This window comes from Cricetulus griseus, chromosome 7, assembly GCF_003668045.3.
Source record: "Cricetulus griseus strain 17A/GY chromosome 7, alternate assembly CriGri-PICRH-1.0, whole genome shotgun sequence".
NCBI lineage: Eukaryota > Metazoa > Chordata > Mammalia > Rodentia > Cricetidae > Cricetulus > Cricetulus griseus.
The window spans coordinates 48,282,052-48,300,285 of NC_048600.1; the positions used below are offsets into that span (position 1 = coordinate 48,282,052).

Genomic DNA, 18,234 nt, shown 5'->3' on the forward strand with positions numbered 1-18,234 from the left:
CTGTACAGCCCTTCCCTTCCCACTCCGTGCTTGGCAGGAGGGTAAGCGTCTGTTCTCAAGCTGGGCCCAGGGGGCTGGCCAAGGCTAATGAGTGCAAAAGAGGGTGGAGGGCTGGACTGTTGAAAGTGAACCCCCCTTTCCCAAGGAGCCAGTCCCACCCACCAGGGGGAATGTGAGGTGAGATCAGCTGTGTCCAGGGAAGACTGAGAAAGTGGTTAGGCTTCCAGAAGAATTGACTGGCCAAGGAGAATCCAGACCCCCACAAGGACAGAAAGACCTCACCTGCTATCCATCTCAAGACACACAGCCACAAGCCCAGGTGAACTCTTGGCCTGCCTGACACGGTGCTGGCTGCCTATCAACCTGAGGCTTCCCCACACTTAGGTCAACCATTTCTCACCTCAAATCTTCTCCAAACTAGGAGGAATCCCAACTCATGCTTGTGATATTGATAAATGTTGGGGGTAAGTCTAGGTCCTTGGTCACTTGTCTGGCCTCAGTGTCCTCATCCATAAGATGGCAATGATGGTACCCACCCAGCATCCATGTAGAAGGCTATTGAGTTCCATGTAGAGTCCAATGAGCTACTGGCATTAGCCTGCACTCAGCTGGTGCATACTTCTCTCTATAGATCTGCTGGCTCTGCACCCCCACCTAGACTCACAGTCCCTGGTAGAGGCTAAGTAGGGATCCCTGAACTGCCTGAGGAGTGGGCAGCCCCTCCTCTCTGTTCTGCCCTCTTTCTGCCTGCATATGGCCTTGTCCAGCAGAGTAGCTTTGGGGCAGAAAGAGTCTGGGTTCCTAAAACCCACCCCAAGCTATCCCTGTGCCATCACCGAGGGGAATCAGTGTGAAGCAGAGAGAGCCCCCCTAAAAAAGAATGGCTTCCCCAAGATTTGAACATAGAAACTCAAGGTCAAGTCTGTGCCTACCATTGGTTAGCAGAATAGCCCTTGTCTTCTTGTGTTTGTTGATCCAATAATGCAGAAAAGGTCCTGAATGATTGCCTAAAGGCTTCAGGGCTCAAGGCTGAACAAGCCAGGAAAATGCAAATTCGGCTCTCGAGACATCTCTGGCCTTTCCTTGCTTTATTGAGTCAAAGCAAATACTTTGACCCTTTTTATGGGGATTTGGGGAGGGGATACTTCATCCAAGAGAAACAGCTTCTGAAGGACTCCAGCCAAGAAAGCCGAAGGGCAGGGCTAGGAGGGTCCTCGGATCACAGCATGGGTAGGAAACTGAGAGAGCAGGAGGTAGAAGACCGGCAGGTAGGGGAAGACCCCCATTCTAGCTGCTGCATCTCTCCCTCAGCCACCACTGCTGCTGCTGCCACCACCCCAGGAATCATACAAAGCCCTAGCCCACCATGACTCCTAAAAGGACAGATTCATTGCATTCTGATGCACATTCATGAACTCTGTCATTCATTCCCTCACACGGTCCAGGACCCTGCTCTCAGGCATCCTCCAGTCAATGCAGGATTGACCCTGAGGAGGTTTGTGGTCATTGCTGAAGCCACATAAGAGAGGGGATAGATAGGTTTGGGTAAGGTAACTGAAAGTGACAAGCAGGAGTAGTGAGAAAGGAAGGCAAAATCATGGGTGTTTTGAGGAGGGGCTAATTTTATCACCCACAACTACCCCTTCTTTAGTGTGGTCACAGCCTAGTACCAGGCCACGCCTCCCAGGAGTTTCCCAGCATTCACTGCCAACCTTCCCCTCTAAGCTTCCTTTGGGAGTAAGATCACAGGTAGGACTCTCCCTTCAGGCCTGGGGAACCCTTCCAATGCTGCCCATGTCGCACTCCTCAGGAACCCCCAGCATTTCTAGCAAAGTCACAGGCCTGAGCATTCATCTTGAGGCTGAAGTTGTAGCTCAGTGATGCAGGCCTTGCTGGGCCAATGGTAGACCCTTATTTATTCCCCAGCACTGGAAATGTTCTGAAGTCCTCTCCAGGAGGTGCCAGTCCTCAAAGCCACAGGTCAAGTCCAAGGGAGAGTCACCAAAGCAGCTTTAAGATCTGAATTCAAAAAACCAAAAAAATACAAATAAATAAAAAAAGATCTGAATTCGAGCTCCATCTTACCTAGTGGCTTCTATTTGCACTGCCTTACAGGTCATGTCTCTAATCTCAGAGAGGTTAAGTAACTGTCCAAAGTAACCCAGTCAACAAGAGACAGAGAGCAAGGCACCCACCCTAGCACTGCCACAGGCTGAGCTAAGCAGCCTGCCCCTCGAAAACACAGTAGGATGAAAAGATAAATAATCAATATTTGGTGATGCTATGTGGTGGATTTGTTCATCTGGCTATTTACTGCAAGCTGCTTTAGCAACTAGCCCCTGAATCTCAAAGGCTTGACATCACATGGTCCAGTGCTCCAGTAGGAGCTTATGATCTGCATACTCACTCTGAGATCTAGGCCACCCTAGAATCTTCTACAGCAGTTTTCTACCGGATGTCAACCAGCAAGCAAGAGTGAGATGTCACAGAGTACTACACAGCCACTTTTGGCCTGGCCCAGAAAGTGCACACCTCCCTTGCCTATATTCCACTGGTCAGGGACATCTACCCTGCCACCACTGACCTGAAAGAGAGACTGGGAACTGAAGAGCCAGTCTTCATAGGTAGCCAGTAAGTGTGTGTCAAACTGAGAAGCAGTAGAGAAAGTAACTAACCTTGTAGGAACTGAAATGCTTCTAGAAAATTTGACCCAATCTACATCCCCATTGGGAAATATGAAAAGGGTGGCTTGAATGGGGCTACAGTAGGCAAATCACAAGAAGTGACAGAGACCCTACTCTTTCTTGGTGTCTCAGTAAGTATGCCACCTCGAGGTCAGTGTCTTCATCAGTAAAAAGGCTCATCACTTGTAGCTGAGAGATGGGACAGACACGTGCACTAGGCACTCCATACATTGTGGATCCTTGAGTCCGCTTCCCCTAAAGGAGTTGCCTGGACAGACAGGGAGGAAAAAACACCCGCTACTCCCCAGCAAGTCTGATCACCACTCATGACCCAGTCTTGAAACCCCAAGAAAGAGAAGGGGAGACTCCATGGAGGTGACCGTTCACCCAGTCTCTCAAAGACCTTCCTGCCCCAGATGCTCAGAACCCACAGACAGCTGGTGCATCCATTGGGCCATTATTTAACAAAGGGGACAACTGAGATTCTAAGACTTTGTGTCTCCCAAACAGGACTGGCCAATAGGTGTCAGGCCATGTGCAAATTCTGAGCCATTGGTTGGGACTGCCTGGAGGCCACTTAGAGCACAGAGATTTTATGAGGGCTTAGTGGGAAAGAATGCCAGAATCCACCAGTCATACCTGCCACTAGCGGTGCAGAGAGCCCACAACAGGCATGTAGGTTCCCAAAAGTGATGAAGATTGGCTCTTCTTGCCATCTTTATCTTTTCCCTAAAATGTTTACAGACACAGAAGATGGGGCTAAATAAGCCAGAGGACAAAAATCAAACATCTACTTGATAAAAGCCAGTTTAGAATTCCCAGCAGCTTTAGAGCTTACTATCATGCAGCTATATAGCCAGAGTCCTCAGCAGACATTTGTCACCATCCCACTTCCTAATAATGTCCCAGCTTCCTGCTGGGGTGTTGTCTAGTCTGCATTATACACCTTCCATTGTGTCTTTCCTTACCTGTTCCTCTACACTCAAGCCTAGAATTTGAATCTTGAGCAATGAGACATATAGATGGGAAGTAGTTGTTGAGTTTTTGTCATTTCAGGTCATTTAGTCTATAGGCTGGCCTCAAACTCATAAAGATCACCTGCCTCTGCCCCCCCCCATGCTGGGATTAATGGCATGCACCAACACTGCCTGGCAGTTTACCTGTTCTTAAATAACTGAATGAGTATAAATCCTAAGGCTGAGTAGATGACTCAGTAGTAGAGTGCTTGCCTAGCATACACAAAAACCTGAGTTCAAATCTCCAGACACAAGAAGGAAAAGAAAGGGGAAAGAAGAGGAAAGGAGGGGAGGGAAGAAGAGGGGGGAGGCAAAGGGGAGGGAGGAAATTAGAGAATAGGATTCAAACTCACTTGCTGTGTGGTCTCTGGCAGGCAGGTCTCCCTGAGCCTCTGTTCTCTCTTGTAGAAAATGGAAACAATCTACACACATCTCAGGGTTGTTGGTGGGTTTAAACGAGACAGGAGATACCAGTTCTTTGTAAACTATAAATGAGTTGCTGAGGGTGTTCTTATCACCAAGGGAGGGAAGAAGTGGCTGAGAGTTTTAGATGATTCGAAGATCAAGTCCACCCCACATCTCACAGCCAGCAGAAGGCAGGTGTTGCCTTTGTCCAAACACTGCTTGTAATGCAATGGCTCCCTTAACTTGAAAACCCCAGAAAACTTAATTCAAAACATCTTAGTAGTAGGGCGAATGCTGTGACTCAAGACATTGGGACACTTTGGGCATTAACTTCAGGTAGATTTTGATCTGGTAGCTTTAAATGTCCCTAAACACCTACTGTCTAAGTAGCAAAGACTAGGTGACTAAACACTAAACCCATTCACTGAGCATGTGGGAAGTACAGAGGGCTTTGTTTTGTCAAAACAAATAAAGAAAATTGCCCTTGACCTGACATGTAGAACAAATATTAGCTTTGATAATTCAGGAATCTGGATTTTGGTTACATGCAGCAAAAGTTATGTTGCTATTGTTGTTATAATGAAATACCTGATAAGTCTATTTTAAAGCTGTGTTTCAGCCCACAGTCTAAGACATTCCAGTGCACTGTCCTGGGCTTTGTTGACTCTGAACCTGTGCTGAGGCCAAACAGAACATCATAGCAGCAGGAGTATATATAGAGGCTGCTCAGTGTTACATCCAGTGGTGCGTCTGTAATTCCAGCACTGGGGAGGCAGAGACAAGTCCCTGGAGTTCGCCAGCCTAGCCAAATCAACAAACTCTAGTTCAACCATATACACACAAATTAAAATTTCAAAAAATAAAAGAATGCAAGCAATGACCACACACACACACACACACACACACACACACCTCCTGACACCGATCCTTTCTGTCAGCTTCCTGTCACCGATGGAATGTCTGACATAAACAACTTCAAAGGAAGGATTTTTTTTTTTTCTGTCTAACAGTTTCAGAGTGCACCATCGATGATTTCTTGACTCCTTGGCTATGACAGACATCATGGCATTGGGAGAAGATGACGGGAAAGAATCTTCATCCACAATGGACAGAAAGCAGCATGGAGGAGCCCACATCATGGCAGACAGGAAGCAAGTAAAGGGAATATAAAAGCTAAGCAGGCTCTGATACAGTCTCCAAGGACACAGCCCCAATGGCACGCTTCCTTCAACCAAACAGGAAGTCCCACCCCCTCCTTACTATTGTTCAGGTGTTGAGTCTGTGAGTGCCAAACCATCGTCTCTAGCAACAGCTCTGAAGACACGCCCAGAATTGTGCTTTCCTGATCTCCTAGGTATTTATTAATCCAATCAAGGTGAAAAATCAAGATTGGCCATCACACTAACTTAAGACAAAGAAATGCATGGGAAGAAGTGATGAGGAGGCTGGCAAACAAAGCTTGGAAACTAGAGTCAGTGGTTGGCAGGGCCAGATCAGGGAGGGCCAACAGTCAGTTGTAATGTCCCTGAGAGTGGCCTGCTGCTTCTGTTTGCATTTAAGAAAAGCCTCTGGCTGCTGGGGGAAGGGGGAGGTGGCAGAGACAGAGAAAGGAGACTAAGATAAGGATACTGCTGTTCTCCCAGTGAAAAATGACAGAATCCTACACAGGGATGGAGGACTGAGAGACACTAAGAAAGGCACTCAACAGGATATGGGACTTGGAGGAGGCAAAAGTGGAGAGCCACCTAGGTCCCAAGCCAGACAACTGAAGTGCCCACTGAAATGGGGGACCAGAAAAGATAGCTTATTCTAACTTGGTCTCAGTGGGTCTGATGCAGCCAGTGCCATTTAGCCTCCTCAAAGCCTGGGCCAAGGAGACCAGTCAGGGATGGACAGACCACAGAAGGATGCTCAGCCTGGCATCAGACGTCAGGGTATTTCCAAGCTCCTTTGGGTACTGTGTGGGGCCTCTAGAGCCAAGTTCTGGAATGCTCTTTGCCTCTGGCCTCCTGCCACAGGCATCATCTGCAAAGAATAGTCCCAGATGTAAGCATGGTGATTTCATCAGGGTCTTCATGTGAGGGGACACATGTGCAGGAGATGGCAGCCCATCAGACCGTGGAAACTCTGACCCAAGAGGCTGAGACACAACAATGCGGTGGCCTCCTGCTCCTGTTGGCCCATGCCCAGTTCTCAAACGTGGCTAATTAGTGTAATGAATTATGACAAATGTGGATGGCGCCTCTGATTTGCTGACAGCAGATACAAACAGAGGCTCTGGCCAAGAACCTCAGTGCGTACATTACACACACACAACTCCACCAAAAATAGCTTGCCATCGGTCTGTAATCCAGTGACTTCCATCTGTACTGGAATCTGGCAAGAAGTGATGGCTGCTGCTGAGGGTGGAAGAGAAAGCTGGAGACGTGGAATCTCCCTAGCTTTAATCATTTAGCCTTCCTTCTCATTCCTGCTTCTCTCTGCCACAGGTACCATTTGCTTCCCACTAGCCAACCCTGTAATTGTTTAAGGAAGGAACTTGAGCTCTCTGAGGACCTGCTCTGTACTTTATACACCAGGTCGGAATGACTGGGATCATGGTGCTGTTGGTCAGCATAGGAGGGAACAAAAAGGGTGTGAGCTTGGGATAGGTCTTAGAATAGCCCCTATAGGAGGTTTCAAACAGAAGCTAAAACCCAAACCAGAGCAGGCAGACAGCTAGAGCTGGCGACCAATGGATGATATCCAACTGAGCTGAGGGACAGATGGATGGATAGATAGGTAGGTAGGTAGAAGACAGATATGTAGATAAATAGATAATAGGTAGATGACAAAGATGGTTGGTAAGTAGATAATAGGTTGGTTGATCGATTGAATCTGTAACTGAGTATTTGTCTACTTACTGTGATGTATTCACAGTGTCCAAATCAATATCCACAGCCTTTTGACAGGTAGTCATAGACACTGTCACAGTTAATATTGATGGGTGACTTGATTGGGTCTGGAATCAAGTAAAGGCACAACTTCTAGGTAGGTGTGTGAGGACATTCCCAGGAAGGTTTAATTGACAAGAGAAGCCCTTTCCCCAGAGCGAGTAGCCAAGGCAGAGGGAGCTCTGAGGGAAAAGCCATGCTTTTTTGCCTACCCACCTTTGTGTCTTGCTAATGAGTGCATCCATCTTAGTGCTGTTGCAGCTGCTGCCATCCTCCACTGACATTAGGCCCCAGATTCTTGGACTTTCCAATGTGGACCGAAGACCAGCAGCTTTTGAGGTAGCCCCAGGCCTTCAGAGCCAGGTTAGGGCTGCTGAGGTACCCAGCCTTGTGGACTGAGCAGCTATTGGTGGACTACAAAGTGAATATCTAAATTCCCTTTGCAATACGTATTTATTCTTTTGGGTCTGTTCCTCCAGAGACCCTGACAAATATAGACAAACACACAAAGTAACATAAATGTTCAGGTCACCTGATGCAAATGTTTCCAGCCAGTATCAAACAAGACATGCCTTGGTCTTCCGTCTCCTCTCACACTGGAAATAAAGCATCTTTTGGAGACCCATCTGGGGCCAGAGTTTGCTTACTTTTGCCTTTGGTTGGGGATTTTGATGTTTACAACTGTCCCAAACATAAGGATCCAGAGTTCAAGATTTTTCCTTAGGGAGAGAGGACCCATGTTAAGTGGGTTGTATCCCAACAGGAGTTTTAGATCTAATGTCTGTGTGCCCATTGCTAATGACTGTGTTAAATACAGTGCTTGAAAGGAACATGCCAGGCAGGTAGTGTAGGGGAAATGTTAGCCACGACTCGCCCATGGGTTCAGAATAAAAATCCCACTTCTGACACCAAAATAAAGCGAGACACAATAAATGAGGATCATTATGGAGTCAGAGCAAGTTTGATGAGCAGATGTTTATTAGAAAAAGTACTCACGAGACAGAGTCAGTCTTGTACCACAAAGCAGCTCAGGGAACAGAGAAAGAGCCACCTGCTCGAGACCCTCATATTTAAGTCTTACTACATCACTCTGACCACGCCCAATTGTGCATGGTCTGTGTCACCTGTGCCAGCTCCCAAGAGGGCGTGGCTAACATTTCCCCTTCAAGGTGGTGGTAGTGCACACCTTTAATCCCAGCAATCAGGACGCACAGGCAGGTGGATCTCTGTGAGTTTGAGGCCAGCCTGGTCTATAGAGCTAGTTCCAGGACATCCAGGACTGTACAGAGAAACCCTATCTCAAAAAACAACCAAAAAAAAAAAAAACCTAGAAAATAGAAAATAAATAAAAGGAACATGCCAAAGGTAAAGTTACTTTCCAATTCAGTTGATGAAGAGATGACTCTCAGCTTACAGATGCCTCATCATGAATTGCGTTCCTGGTGACATCATACAGCAAGGCTCCCTGTTAACTGTGTATCCTGTTTGTCAGCTGCCCATCCTGCCTTCCTCACCACAGCCTTAAATCCCCTGTGGGGAGCAGACTGTATGTCCCAGCAGGGCTGTATGTCCCAGCCCTGCCTCCAGGGGTGGGGGTGCCCTTTCTAGATAGAAACTCAGGACCAGCCAGTAACAGAAGAGCAGATAGCCATGTCCATAGACATGGCACCTCCCAAGAGAGCCATGTAAAAAATCAAACACATTCATTCCAAAAGAACCTGCTGTCACAGGCTTGGAAGGATTGAGCAGATAAACATCACTCACTCACACACATGCACATACATGTATACACACATGTGACTATATATATATATGTCAATATATTCATATACTCTTGAGATGCACATGTATGTACACTAATACATGAGTATACACACACATACACATATACATGCAACATATATGAACATCCATGCAACACACATTCATGCACACTCATACACACATTTGCAAATATGCACACACACACACACACACACACACACACACACACACACACACGCATGCACACATATGCATGAGATCCCACACCTGTTAATCCTTATTGTAACACATTTCTGCACATTCACATGCCACCTGTAACTAGTGTTCCTGAAATTAACTCTTTCTGCCCTTGCTCATATGGACTTAAAAGGGAAATTTATGTTTCTTCCATATATAGAAATTGATCATCAAAATAAACTCACAACATTAAAATAGAAAGCAAATGTTAGTCCTGGAGCCAGCTGCAGTCCTCCCTCTGAAGGCTGAGTGTGTGTTTACAGCAGGTTTGTTGTTCCCTGTCTGGGAGCTCTGTGCAGGGAACCACAGTTTACCCTTTCAACCCAGTTCAGGGCTTGCACAGTGAGATTCACAAAACATTATGCAGTCAGGCCTGGGTGGCTCCTACTTGCATGTCCCTTCCAGGTAGATCTGAGGAAGGGGAGCCCAGCGAGGGCAGTGGAGGACAGGGCTCAGGGCTGCTGCTTTGTCTGGTTGAGCCCTGTGAAACCTCACCTCAGAGACCTGCTGGGACTGGCTGCCCTTCCCACATTAACCCTGTGCTCTCAGCAGCATTGCGGGTTCTGTCCCCTTCCGGAAACAACCTCCCTTCTTTTCCAGACTTGCTCTTCTCCATCAGTTGATTTTTCAGCAGTACATAGCATAAAACCCAACTGAGAATAGAGCCAAGGAAATTCCACCAGCTCAGCTGAGAAGACACCATATGGCTTCTTTCTTTCCCTTCCCTTGCTCTGTCACCCTCAGTACAGTGATTTCCTCTCCTTATGGGTGCAAAATGACTACAGTAGCTCCAGCCATTGAGTCCTCACAAAAAACCCAAACTCACGGAAAAGAGTCATGACTTCATTATACCCTTGTTGTTGTTTTGAGAGAAGGTCTTCCTATACAGAGCAGGTTGACCTTAAATTCACAATCCTTCTATCTTTGATTCCCAAGTGCTAAGAGTACAGGGATGTGCCACTATGCCTCTCCTTTTTATCTAAGAGTTAAGAACTCTCCCTAGAAAAGATTCCCTGCCTCTATAACTCATTTACCAGAGTGGGGTCACATGACACTGCTTAAGCCAGTTGCTGGCAAAGGGAATAAAGTTGGCTTGGTGAGTGTGGGAAGTCTAGCCTCATTGCACACAGATACAGGTGGAGGTGACCTCTCTGGGGTCCCCTTCCCCATTGTGTGCTCAGAACTGACTGATCTGTTCTGAGAAGTCAGCTGAATCTACCTTCGGGGATCTTGGAAAAGCCCCAGGACCAACGGAAGCTTCAGAGACAATGGTGGAGACATCTCATCTCTTTCCCCTTCTAACCTCTTATGCACAAAAGCCCCTCCATGCCCAATCTCTCTCTGTGTGTGTGTGTGTGTGTGTGTTGTCTCATTGGTTATTTTACACTTATATAAAGTACATGTTTTCTATTACTTTTTTTAAATACTGGGGTTAGAACCCATTCAAGATGAGGCCTCTTGAATACTAGGCAAATACTCTACCACTAAGCCACACCCCACTCCAGAATGTAATAATCAACCTGCAACATGCTTGTGAGCTTGACTTTGTCACTAGCCTGTGAGTACATTCCACCATGGGCTGGATTTGCTCTGGGATCCAAGCTGGCCCATCTGGAGGTTCCAGGTAAACAAATGCCTGCCACATTGACATGGTGGAACTGAATGGATGGAGTGTGGGGGTGCAAGAGGAAGCCACAAGGAGGACCACACAGAGTCTGCAATCAGCAGTGTTTCCAATGCAAGGTCCTTCTAGGAGAAGCTCACCCCTTTCTCCCTTCCCAGTTTTGCTCTCTTCAGCTTGAGTGTGGTTTCCTCCAGGCAGGCTTCTCTGATTACATCTGTACAGTCCTTTCAGTGGCACTTACCACACTATGGTTGCTATTGACCTCGTTGCTTCTCAGCCACATGTGTGACACTCGCTTTTGGGTTCCAAGGAGCCCAGTATAGAGTAAACCCTCAGAAAACATTGCAAGCAGAGGAAAGTAGGAAGGCAGGAAAGCAGACCCAAGCCCAAACTAGTATGTGCCCAGGCTTTCCCTATGATGTCCTCTAGACAGTGGCCAGAAAAATGTTCAACAATGAGGTTGCATATCTGTGTATGTGGACCAACTGGGCTAGGATCCATTTAACCTACTTTGTTCATGAGCCCCTGTCAGTAACTTTGAAAATCACAATCAAGTTCATTTAGATCTTGAATAAATACATGGCCATGACAGGTGACAGCAAATAAAAGATGTGCCTGTCAGGTGAGAAGAAAAAAGAAGGGGACAGAGTCAGGGCAGGGTGATAAATATCTGTAACCCAGAACCCAGGAGATGGAGGCAGAAGGATCAGGAATTCAAGAGCAGCCTGGGCTACATGGAAAGGTCAAAGCCAACCTGGGATACATAGGGAGACTTTGTCTCAAAAAAAGAAAAGAAAACAAAAAGTGTATTTATAGAATCTAGTAATCTTTGCATGAAAGTTAACAAGAATACAAGTGTTCAACAGGGATATGATAGCACCAGTTTCCCACCAGTACATGGTATTTTACATGGGACAATCTGTAGAAATTGAGTTTGGGACTGGAAAGATGGCTCAGCAAGTAAAGGTATCTGCCACCAAGCCTGAGTTTGATCCCTAGGACCCACACGATGGAAGGAGAGAACTGAGTTCCACAAGTTGTCATCTGATCTCCACATGTACCGTAGCTCTCACACACATGCACACACACAGTACATAAATGTAATTTTAAAAATTAGGTAAGCTTAGGACATTTCCTGCTTTGAAGCCCAGAGATATACAGAATTCACAGAGACATAAAATATGACAAGGATGGACAGGAAAGTGACATGACTCCCCAACTGGGATTTGACTTTTCCAAATCTTACATGGTGTAGTTCCAAGATGATCTGGACAGTATGTAGGTAGACAGGTAGGTGAGTGTGCCAACGGATGGATGGATGGATGGATGGATGGATGGATAGATGGATGGATGGATGGATGGTGGGTGGGTGGATGGGTGGATGGATGGTGGGTGGGTGGATGGGTGGATGGATGGATGGATTGATGAATAGACAGATGGAAAAATGCATGAATGTATGGATAGACAGGAGGGTGGATGGACAGATGCATGGATGGCAGGTAGATGGACAGATGCATGCACAGATGCATGGGAAGGTAGAAGTGTTGATGGGCAAATGGACTGAGTACTTAGCCCTGCGTTTGTGTCTATAGAATCAATATTTCTCTCTGTTACTGCTGAGTGTAATGCAGGGCAAGATTTGGAGAACAAGAAAGACAGGGTAGCCAAACTAGGCTGTTACCACTACTACCACCCAGCTATGGCTAAGCTCAGAACAGCCCAACTAGGCCAAGATAAAAGCCATTTTTCCTCTTTCTAGAGTTGGTTGATATCAGGCAGGGAAGGCAGAGGTCCCTTCCACAGGATGAAGGCACTGTGACTCAACATCCCTACCTTGAACCCCATGCTCTAGAATTTTCCACAGCCCAGGGCAAGGCTCAAAGAGCATCACATTGTGGTTAGAGCTGCTGCCTTCTCCAGCGAAGTGGAGAAGGGCCACTGTGGGAAAGGGAGGGAAGAAGATCCTGTTGGTCCCTGGGACACATACAGGAGGCCAAGCTAGGACAGAGCGCTGAGGGAGACTGGAGATCTGTGCATGTTCCCATGAGATTCCTGTGTCCCTGAGCCTCTTGGAAGGCATCACATGCCTTGAGGCAAGTGCATCCCAAGTTGAAGCCCTGACATGGGGATACATCCCCACATGGCACAGGAGCATGCATTAGGGTTGGAACACGGGAGAAGATGCTTGGAACCTGCCAGCAGTATAAATCTGAGCGCAGCCCCCTGACCTTCTGAAGGTGAGCCTGTTGGGTGGATCCCAGCAACCACGTGTCTCTGGGCTTGCAATGTGCTCTGAGGTGAGGACCCCAGGCAGGGACTGGCTTTTCACCTGGTATGTGTCTATGATCCATAGGTCCCACTTTCTGAGATTATAGTTCAATGGAGCTAGTTTTTCCCTGTCCCAACCTAGATCCATGGACTGACCCTGGATCTAGTCCTGGCTACATCAGCTTCTGTGTCCCCAGTGTCTGGTGTAAAACCATGTGAGAGAGAGGCTCATCAGACCAGGGTCATCAGATCTTACCTGGAGCCTCTGAGAACAATGAAGTAATTAATCTGGTTGGACGGAAGGTGGGAAGGACAAGAAACCTCTTCCCGATAATCTAAGCAAACCCAGCAGGATGGAGTGCAAAGACACTGAGCACATGCACCCGGCCTTTAGCTGAAGCCAGCTGCCAGCTCACTTTTCTACCATATACATTACTAAGGTTCTCTCAGGGCTTTGGTTTCCTGTGTGTCTAGCACCTACAGCCCAAAGAATCTCAAACATTGCAGGGACAGAACTGGAGGTTAAGGGGAGAGTTAAGGCTCTTTAACCTAATAGACATAAGTTCAAATTCTGGCTTTTTTGTTTAACAACTGTGAGACTCTGGCAACCAGGAAAATCAGTAATTTGTTGTGATGGGAAGGGAGAGGAGACTTCTCTCGCTGGCTTAATAAACATGTGCAGGGTTTGGGAAATCAAACAAATGACCTCCAGTGAGCAAGCTTCCCTATTTACTCCTCACTTTCTTTATTGGGAAAAAAGCAGCTTGGAGAACCGGAGAGAAATACATGAGAAAAGGTGTGGAGGGCAGCATGATGATGCTGCCGCAGAGATGACACCTCAGCCTATACAGGGTGGAACAAGCAAGCCTTCAGCTGCAGACGAGGATGGGAGCCCCCTCTGCAGTACAACGGACAGAAATTCTCAAAGTGCTAATTAGGTCTGCACACTGCCCAGAGAAGGGGAATGCCTGCTTAATAACTGGCTTTCCCAGCAGGGGGCCACACCCAAGGCTACCTGCCACCTTCCCTCCTGGCCAGAGCTGGAAACTTCAGCCAGAAGGCCAGGCAAGTCCTGTCCCAGGACAGCATGCAAAGCTGAGCCTGGCAACCATCTGGTCCCCAATTCCGCCTAATGTCTGCAACAGACCCTGAGCTAATTGCCTGGTTGGGGCACTGCCTGGACATCTTTAGCACCTAATTCACTACCGTTTCTCTGGAAGCCCCATTCCTGCCTGCAAGGGAGGGACATGCCCATTTACAGGGATTTTAAGCCCCTGGAATTCTGGTCTGATCTGGCAAGACTCCAGCTGGCCCCATCACCATGAGGGCATCCTTGGTTTCCAGCTCAAGCCCTAAGCTGCTCCCAACACCAGACCAGCCTCCTGCCCCAGGCTTTGGCTCTATCCCCCACTCCACCCCCAGCAAAAGTGGAGGATTGAAAGAAACACAGGATGTAAGACATGGGATCAGGGACCTGGGTTCAAATCTCAGCTTGGTTACTTCCTAACATGGGTCCTGGAAACAATATCATTCTTTTCTGGTCTGTTTCCCCATCTACAAAGGAGACAGTGTGACACCTTGCTCAATATGGTAATGGCTGAGATACCAGGAGCTGTGGTGGAACCACAGGTCAGAATCAGGCTGCAGAGCCAGCAGAGAGACCATCTAGACAACACCCCTGAGTGGATGTAGAAAGGACCTTGTCCTTAAACTCACTCTATACCAGATTTGGTGTTTCTCAATACCACCCCTGCCATCATCTTGAAATGCTATGCCCAGATCCCTTTGTAGCCCTGCCCAATGCCCAGGCACACATCCCCACTGTGAGTGTAGGGCAAAGAGCCAGGGTCCCCTCCAGGAGCTCCTCCCCCATCTCCCAGTTCAGATCATAGAAACAGACTGAGGAGGGCGCTAGTGGGCCTGGCTGCCCAATGATGAAATCATCTTGACCCCCTCACTCCCTGCAAGAACTTTCACCACATCCTTTGTCAAGGCCCCTGAGTCTGTGATCATCGAGCAGGCTGGGTAATAAGCCACTGGAAGGCCTAGAGAGTTCCTGGTCCTCTCCAGGTCTGGGTTGTCTCATCTCTAAAGAGACCAGGAAATAGAGTGTCCCTGCTCCTGCCCAACAGAAGGATCCCTGGTGTCTCTTTAGAACGAGACATCAGCCCAATGAGGTAAAAAACGGTTGGAATTCGAAAGGAACTACCCTAGAAAGAGTGTGATTTGCCTGAGGTCACACAGTGGTGCAGAGTGATGAGTCAAAAAACACACTGGCTGTAGGTCCTGTCTAGGAGTAGAAAAAGCAATAACAAGCATGGGGAAGCTGGACACTGGATCTGCTCCTCCTTGCTCCATCGAATGGGAAGGGACAAAATGAGTACCAGGCTTACTGCAGCCTTCAGGGCTCCAGAGACTGATTTAATTGGGGTGGCAGGAGATGACAAATACAGACAACTCCAACAAAGCTGCAATCAGGTGGTCTGGGCTCTTGGATGAAGAAGCTGTGGCACCCTGGAAGCTCAACATGTTTATTATATACAGTTGAACACGGAGGCAAGTTTAGCCAATCTCTGTAGAGGCAGTGTCCAGGCCCTAAACAACTGGGAGAGAAAGCTACAGTGGGCATTTTCTGTACACACTAACAACATCCACACTCATACCAAACAAAGGAAGGCTTTGCCATCCCTCTGAGCCTCACCCAATGGGAAGACTTTGCCATGTTCCCATGGGTCTGAGGCTTTGATCCTTGACAGGAGTGTTTCATGTCAACAACACACATCCACTAGAGTACTTCACACTCTCAGGGTTTTCTCTGCTCCTCACAATGGCTGAGCAGGGGGTCTGGAGTTCTGAGACACTGGAACTCTGACAAATACAGCCAACTCCAAGCATCCAGACTTGAGGGTCAAGCTATGGCATTAGAGATGAACAGGGCTGGACTCAAATCCTAGCTTCTGTTTCCTAGTTGTGTGACCTCAAGCAAGTAACTCCTCCTCTCTGACCCAGATCTATAAAGTAGTTAACAATGACACCAAAGAAGCTGCTTGTGGTAGATCCTGGGCACAGCTTGAGTTCTGAACATGGTGACTGTGATTCTTGAGGTGCCCTTCACAGCTGGACTGTGGGAGCCCTTTCTGACCTCCTCCCCAGCCCTTAGTACCAGCCCCTGCAGGATTGCATTTTAAGGAATCCACCAGCTCCTTGGTCTCCTCACTATGGCTGCTTTTACCCTGATACCACCAGTCACTCTTACCAGGGGACTGCCTGGTTACTACAAGGATGAGATCCAGAGAATCTGGATGGTCACAGGCCTGGAAATTACTCTCTACGAACCAACTGATAACATGCCTCGAGACTCTCTGTCAGTTTGTGGCAGATGGACAGATGCTGCAATGAACCTTTTGCCTGCTTCTTCCCAGGTGTGATGAGTCTCCCCGGTATGTGGCAGACACAGTCTCAGGTTTCATACAAGGGGACAGACTCAAAATCCTGGACAATAGAGGACTTTTACAAGATTGGTACCAGAGAACACCTGATCCTGAAGCTGGAGCTCAGGAATGGTCTCCAGTCTAGTGGTGCCTCCTTGGCTCAGCCCTGAACTTCAGATGATCTGCTTCTGTGAGCCTGGCTGTCAGTGTCTGAGCCTTCTCCCTTTCTGAGTATAGCTTCACGACTTTTGTCTCCATTTTCCTGTGATGCTGGCCTCACAGATCGTTCTTCTAAGAGACCTACTCACTTTGAACCCCTATCTTGGGCTCCTAGAGCAGCATGAGCCTCAGGTGACTCTTTATCAGGAGGTGCCTGTGCAGCAGATTCTTTCCATTGGATCTCTGAGCTACCCATGCTGGCTAGAAGTTGACCTAGTGCTGGGCAGAGGACTCTGTGCTCAGTGGCTTGAAGGCACAATGGGATGTGTCCAGGGAGTATCTGGTGTACTTCTCCCACATGCTCAGTACTTGGCTCTTAGAAGTGATGCTTACCCTAAACCCCACCCCAAACTTAGTTTTAACTAATTAAATGAACTGCCCTTACGTTAAAAAAAAAAAAAGAGTGTGTGTTCCCAAGAAGACATCATCCATGGCAGGGAAGTCTTCTTGCCAGCCCGTTATGCTTTTCATCACATAGTTCTCCTCACTCAGGAAATGTATAGAAAGTGATGTCTAGAGCAAAAAGAAGCTGGCCACATCTGCCACATCGTCCCACCTCAGGACAATGGAAAAAGTGCACCCTGGGGGCCAAGCTCAGAGGCCTGAGCTGTCTCAGGGATGCTATTTCTGGGCAGACTGAGTCTGTGGGAGCCCAGGTGACTCTGAGACAGCCTTAGGCTGGAGTCTGCTATCTCTTCTGTAAAGCTAAAGGCCCTTGCCAGTCTCGCTCAAACAGAAGCTTGAGGCGGAGTCTACCTTCCTCCAGGCCCTGATTCCATGATTCTCCCTGGCCCCACTCAACTTCTTATTCCATTACAGGGCTCCTGCCTTCATAACCTCTGTTCCCTCTGTCAGAAATCTCCCTCTTCTTAATGTGGATATGTAACTTCTTGTGCTTCAGGCCTGATCAAATCCCTTCCAGAGGTCCCCTCTGCCCACTCTGAAACATCAGCCCTGCTCCTTTCACCCACCTTCTCCAGATTTCCCTATGGTTTCCCCACTACCTGACATCATAGCCCACACTTGTATGTGTGTGATACACAGACATGTGTGTGCAGGTGCGCACACCCAGGCGTGTTCATAAGGAGTCAGTGTCAGGTGTCTTCCCCTATTATTCTCCACCTTACTTTTGTTTGTTTGTTTTTTTGAGACAGGGTTTGTTTTGGAGCCTGTCCTGGAACTCATGCTGTAGACCAAGCTGGCCTCAAACTCACAAAGATCTGCCTTCCTCTGCCTTCCGAGTGCTGGGATTAAAGGTATGCACCACCAACTCCCAGCCTCTACCTTACTTTTTGAGACAATGTCTTTCCTTGAACTTGGCTCTCACGTTTTGGCTCGACTGTGGACCCTAGAGTTAGTCTGTCTGTGTTCCCCTCCCCATGCTGCATGTCCAGCTTTTATTTGAGTGCTGGGGATCTGAACTCAGATGCTCATGCTTGACCCATTCTTTACCCATGAGCCAATTCCTCATCCCTAGAGACTGCTCAACTCACTGCTCTCACCAGCCCTTGGGACAGCAGCAGCCAGTAAGAGTGAACAGCATTTATGTTTTCTGGGTGAATGAATGGATAGCTGAATTCTGGTTCCAGGCACCCATCTCTTGTGGTTATTTTTTGGAAGAATAAAAGAGCAGAGGGGAGGGGACAGGAACAG

The 18,234-nt window shown here is 47.8% G+C and overlaps 1 long non-coding RNA gene across 1 annotated transcript; it reads right to left on the bottom strand.

Annotated features, from left to right (window-relative positions):
• Window positions 1-1,073: 1,073 nt before the first annotated feature.
• Window positions 1,074-4,913, bottom strand: LOC113830956. The gene is made up of 3 exons (XR_003487059.2): window positions 4,054-4,913; window positions 3,324-3,413; window positions 1,074-2,019 (listed from the first exon to the last, which is right to left on the bottom strand). It is a non-coding gene; the product is annotated as an uncharacterized LOC113830956 (long non-coding RNA).
• Window positions 4,914-18,234: the final 13,321 nt, after the last annotated feature.